At 39.5% G+C, this 6048-nt stretch overlaps 1 long non-coding RNA gene across 1 annotated transcript; it reads left to right on the plus strand.

Moving 5' to 3' along the window:
• Positions 1 to 381: 381 nt before the first annotated feature.
• Positions 382 to 4502, plus strand: LOC127048911 (uncharacterized). Its single transcript, XR_007773812.1, has 2 exons — positions 382 to 1923; positions 2102 to 4502. It is a non-coding gene; the product is annotated as an uncharacterized LOC127048911 (long non-coding RNA).
• The last annotated feature ends 1546 nt before the right edge of the window (positions 4503 to 6048 follow it).

Genomic DNA, 6048 nt, shown 5'->3' on the forward strand with positions numbered 1-6048 from the left:
TTTCATGGGTGAATACCCACTTCGTCAGATGCAAGTGGATATTCACCCACGAAAGCTCATGCTCCAAAACATCTGTTAGTCTATAAGGTGCCACAGGATTCTTTGTTGCTTTTACAGATCCAGACTAACATGGCTACCCCTCTGATACTATTTTTATATACACATTCCATGAATGGAGAAGTAAATAGAATTTTATAAATGATTTTCAAGTTTCTGAGATAGCATTAGTAACGGGGAAGGAAACTTGTTTTTAGGCTGACAATGTCTCTTTAAATGTGAGGAAAACGATGGACCCTATCAGCAGACTTGTACTTAGGTTTGCAAGAGTAAAAATGTTAAGAAGCCATTTCCTGGAAGTTAATTATTGGACAGGTGAGTAACTTCCAGATGTCCTCACAGCTGGTCATTACTGCTTAAATTCTGTCAATTTAAATTGTTCTAGAGGCTGTTAAGATGGTTATGGGCCCAATTCTTTCTCAGGCACATGAGTGGTCCTGTAGAATACAAGAATATACATGTGAGTAAAGGCTGCAGTGCTGGACACACTAATGGGAACTGGGCTGTGTCTGCTTTAGTCCAATGAGGAAGGCTTTCCGCATTTCAGTCCGAGTAATTTTCATTTAGAGTAATTTTTCAAAGTAACCACCAGTTTTAGGATGCCTCAATCCTGGGGACTGGATTCTGCTGAGTATCCACAATTCCAGCTTTCAGTACCTCTGAAAATCAGGACTAAGGGTGTTAGGTGGAGCACTCAGAATTGAAGATGACTTCTGAAAATGTGACTGTTACAGTGAAGGGGGGAGGACAAGGGGCGGCATCCTCCCATTTGGGTGTTGCTAACTGTTGCAGCTAGTATGGCTTTATCACAGGAGGGGAGGAGCCTGTTGTTAGGAAGTTACTGCCTATGGTATCTCACAGCTCTGGAAACTATCCTCAGTTAATCCAGAGTGCATGAAACCAGCATGAGTGAGAGAGAGTCTCTTAGAAACTTCAAGTCCTGTTGCCACCAAGGGGAGAATGGCTCAAACTCTTGCTAGGATGACCATGAGTTTTCTTTGTTACTTTTTTTTAATGCTATACATTTGATACAAAAGAAGATCAATTTTAAGAGCTTACAGTAATATATTTTAAGTAATATATATTTTAATATTTGTGTAAAAAATGACAAAGGAAGATTTGTGAACTAGATATACAGGGTATTGTGTGTGTGCAGTTTCTCAGCAGGGCCGAGACGATTTCCCTGGCAGGGGAACTGAAAGCACTTGGGTTTTCCATTAATGCAATAAAAGTGGGGATTCTTAAAACAAAAATCCAGTAGTGTTTACCAGATGCTCTTTCATTTTGTTTGACCACAAGGCTTGTAAACATGATTTAGAAGATGATAAACTTTCGTCTCTCTTTTGCCTTTTTAAAAGGGACTTAAATTGGAATAGAAGGTATGTATAGAAAAATCAAGGTGACACCATTTTAAAAGTCGTATTTTTTCACAAATAATATAGAAGAATCATATTTTACATAAGAATTTAAGTATTTGAAAAAAATGTATATAAATATACTGTATGTACTTCATATATTCTTTTATTTTATGTTTAATTGTATTAAAAATATTCGAGCTGGTTGGAGTTCCTACCTATGTATTAATGTAAAAAGAGAGAGATGAGCACTGCCTCTTACCATTGCAGCAGTTGCTGCTGCAGCAGATTGTAGGGTAGCAAAAAAGCTTGAAGCTCAGCAAAGAATGAATTGGAATAGTTTAGCAGTTTTAGAAATACAGTACAGACATTTTTTTCAGTCCTATGTCCTGTTTGTGTGTCGGTTCATGCTCTATTCTATTTTGCCTCATAATCACACAGAACAATCAATGGTGAGAAGACAAGGAGTTGAGGTGGAGCTTTATACAAGCACTGCCAAAGAGACATACAGGTACAAAGCTACTCAACTAAAATCAAAAGCAATCATTGGAATTTTAATAAATTTAGCTAATAGTTTAATTCTTGTGTGATCCTCTGATAGTACAGATGGGGAATGAATACAACATGCCAAAAGCCTCAGTATATTTGGGATTTCAAGGCAACACATGCTAATAAGTTTTCTTTTGTAGGCTCTTGGGTCCAGTATCACTGTAGAGGGTGATGTGTGCCCTCAGTCACTACTGAAAGATAGAATGGGTTCTCTTCTACTATACTTGGGCAGGACCCCATGAAAACTCCCTAAGGGGAAGCACTAGTAAATCTGCTGAGACTGCTGGCAACATTCCTCATACGAATTCTGGTTACACGATGCTGTAACTTGGAGATCAGGATTCCCAGAGGTACAAGATCACAAATTATATGAATATAAAAAAGACAAAATTCTAGTTAGAAGGGAAGTGATAGGTGGCTGCAGACTATGATAATAATCAGCTGTGATTCATGTGCATTATATACAGCACATCCAGTGCAGTTTACCTAATAAAGGACCCAAACCTGTGAAGTCTTCAGCACCTTCAATTACCATTGAAATTAGTAGCAGCTGAGGTTGCAATGCACCTTACAGGATTAGGCTAAAGTCCATAGTGCATGTGTCACAGCTGATTTGTACTGTAATACCACGTCCATTCCCCCACCCCCAGTAATTACCATCACAGATCTGTCTGGTTTGTTACAGTAACGCTCTTATGACAATGTTCAGGGTTATATTAGCCCAATCATTCAGGAACACAATACATTTAAGTTGCAGCCCTTTTGATCAGTGGCTCCAATTCTGGGCCTTCCTCTGTCCCCCGGACACCAACTCTACACATGTACAGGGGCTGTAAGCTAGCAAATCTCCCTTGGTGGCACGAGAGAGACAGAACTGACTCTCTGTCAGTCCCTGGTGTGGGGTAATACTGAGTAAGGGAGGAGGCATGGCTAGAACTTACTTCACTCTGGCTATTCTGGGCTGACAGAAGGCTCAAGAATCTGATGCATAAAGGTGAAACACAGACACATTTGCCCGTTTACCTTTTGCATGGTGCTGCACTCAGCTCAGGTGTATCCCCAAATTGGAGCCACTGTGTTTCCCATAGTCCAAACTTCCCTGCAAAAACTGCTGGAATCTCTCAGATAAACAAGAACTGTGTTTACAATAACTCTCTAATGGGGGTTCGTGGGAAGGGAAATTGACTTTAAAGAAAACTCGGACAGTTTTGTTGTTGTTATGATTATTTTCCAAACACCCCAAAATATGCCAGGCCTCTTTACATACACGAAGTGAGATAGTTTTTTAGTAAAGGCATTTTATCTTTCTTTCTCTGAATTGCAATCTGCACATTCAAAGGGGTTTTCACTCTGAACAGTTGCACTATCAGAAGGTTACACTGTTTGGGTGTGTATATGTATATATAACTAGAGTGTATATGTGTGTGTATATATACAACTATATTTTACATAAATGTACCTAAAAAGGCTGTAAGTCCATCTCAGGATTCTGGTGACATTAATTTTGAGAACAAAGTTTGAGTTACCACAAGCCTGATGTAGAATTACAGCTTTTATATTTGTTTTAATATTTAAAATATATGGGTTAGAAAAAAATATACAGTATATGTTGTTTTGATCTGCTGCACTTTTTGTCTAAACATTCCTAGTCCTGCTGGTACTGCTGCAGCTCCCATCCCTTCCTGCTCCATTTAAAACTTAGAAGCCAGCTTTTCCCCTGTGAATTTTCTTTCAGTTGCACTTCTCAGAGGCTGAATCGTGTTTCTATTCAAAGAGCTGTGCCAAGAGTTAAATATTCCTGGATTTGGTCTTTTATAATAAGCTGTCACAGCTGAACCCCAGTCCCAACACTGGGGAAAGTGACCTGATAGTTGGTGCATCCAGCTGGCAATTGGATTCTAAAACAGTCCCTTTGCAAACTAGCAGAGGCAAGCAATCTAACTTAAATAAGAAATGGTCATTTTCTGTTGTTATCCAGTGATAAGTTTGTACTGAACAATAAGATTATTGTAATTCACTCTCCTCCTTAATAAGGAAATGACCCAATTTCCAGGCATTTAAAGAAACTTAATGGGTCAGTTCCATCGAACCAGCAATCACAGCAGAGAGATGTGTGGCCCATAATATTGCAGCTTTGTAGATTGGCAGAGGTCATTCTAGTAAACTGATTCTCTCCCCAAATGAAAAATAAAAATAATTTTAAAAGTCTGCTTCGGGGTCTGCTGTATAACATTCCACCTTAGCTTCTCACCAGCATTAAGAAGGATCTGAGGAGTGCTAAAAACAGTATATTTGTATCTTGTCACTTTGAGATGTGTGTGTCCGTAGGAGGTAGCACTTTGAAAAGCGAAAGCCTGCCTTGTGGCTTATGTCTTACTGCAGATTAAGTTCCTCTTCCCCTCACTCCTTATTTTTGTCATGTAAAACTACCTGCTTCATAAATGAATGTAAAATACAATAGTTCTTCAGCACATGGATAAATGTGTATTTTATCTTAATGTTTCATTTTATGTTAAATAAAAGCATATGATTTTATGGTCACCATTGCTGTTAATGTCTTTTTAAATGCTGCTCTCTTCTCTTTCAAGAACATGAAGTAGCAAGCTACACAACACTGAATGACTTAATTTCAGGTCCGGCACTGCAGGAATGCCAAGTATGTTTTTTTTCTAAACAATCTCCCTACATTTCATGGGGAAAGATTTCTTGTGAACACCAAGTTGTTGTTAATCATTTTGCGTTTCTCTCGTGTTTCATCTCAGGATCTCAAATTGCTTTAGAATTACATTAGTGCACTGTAAGGTATGAGTAAATATTATCCTCATTCGCATATGAGGAAACTGAGGCATGGACACATTGGCTTTCCCAAGGTCACTTATTGAGTCAACGGTCAGGAATAGAATTCAGGTGTCCTGTCTCTCAGTCTTGTGCACTAACCACAATACAAATGTCAAACCTGGCAGAGTGTGTTCTCTCCTTTACAGAATCATCAGCTTTCTCCCGCCTTCTCCTGCAATCCAATCTGTTAAAGTGCATCCCCATTGACAAGTATGATTTTTCCAGCTGAAGCAAAAGTGTGCACAGTTTTGTTGGCATAATAACAGGGCGTAGAGTTATGGAGGCATCCAGCGATTTCAAGCTGGCAGCAGCCCTGGTCTGTCAACAATGTGATTCTTCCCAAGCCTCCGGCGCCTAATACTGACTCTGTTCTAATTTTCTCTCCAACTCCTGCCTCTTATGGAAAAGAGCTAACCACTCCGCTGAGGCAACATGCAGCTGAACTTTTAAGTTCTGAATTCCACTATCCCTTTCACCTCCTTAGCCTTTCCTTTCTTATGCCCTACTTCCATATCGAACACATGACTCAAAGTCCTATGGATTAGAATGCTCAGAGATGAACTGAGTATCCTTCAACTTCACTACTCCTCCTCCATGTACCTTAATGTATTTCCTTACAAAGATTCCCAATGCCATGCTACAGGCAACCCCAGAACTCCCTACTAACTCCATTCACTCACTCTAACTCATAACTTCAAAAACCAGTGGGAGAACACTTCAGCCTCTCTAACTACTCAGTGACAGACTTGAAGGTGGCAATTTTGCAACAAAGCAACTCCAAAAACAGACTCCAAAGAGAGACTGCTGAACTCTAATTAATATGCAAATTAGATGCAATTAACTCAGGCCTAAACAGAGTCTGGGAATGGTTGGGTCATTACACTAATTGAATCTATTTCCCTATGTTAAGTTCTCCTCACACCTTATATGGGTCATCTTAATTATCACTTCAAAGTTTTTTTTCTCCTGCTGAGGATAGCTCATCTCAGTTGATTAGACTCTTCCTGTTGGTATGCATACTTCCACCTTTTCATGTTCTCTGTATGTATAAATATCTCCTGTCTGTGTGTTCCATTCTATGCATCCGAAGAAGTGAGCTGTAGCTCACAAAAGCTCATGCTGAAATAAATTTGTTAGTCTCTACGGTGCCACAAGTACTCCTGTTCTTTTTGAGGATACAGACTAACATGGCTGCTACTCTGAAACCTGTCTTCCGACAGTGGCCAATGCCAGGTACCCCAGAGGGAAT

Source organism: Gopherus flavomarginatus, chromosome 4 (genome assembly GCF_025201925.1).
Source record: "Gopherus flavomarginatus isolate rGopFla2 chromosome 4, rGopFla2.mat.asm, whole genome shotgun sequence".
NCBI lineage: Eukaryota > Metazoa > Chordata > Testudines > Testudinidae > Gopherus > Gopherus flavomarginatus.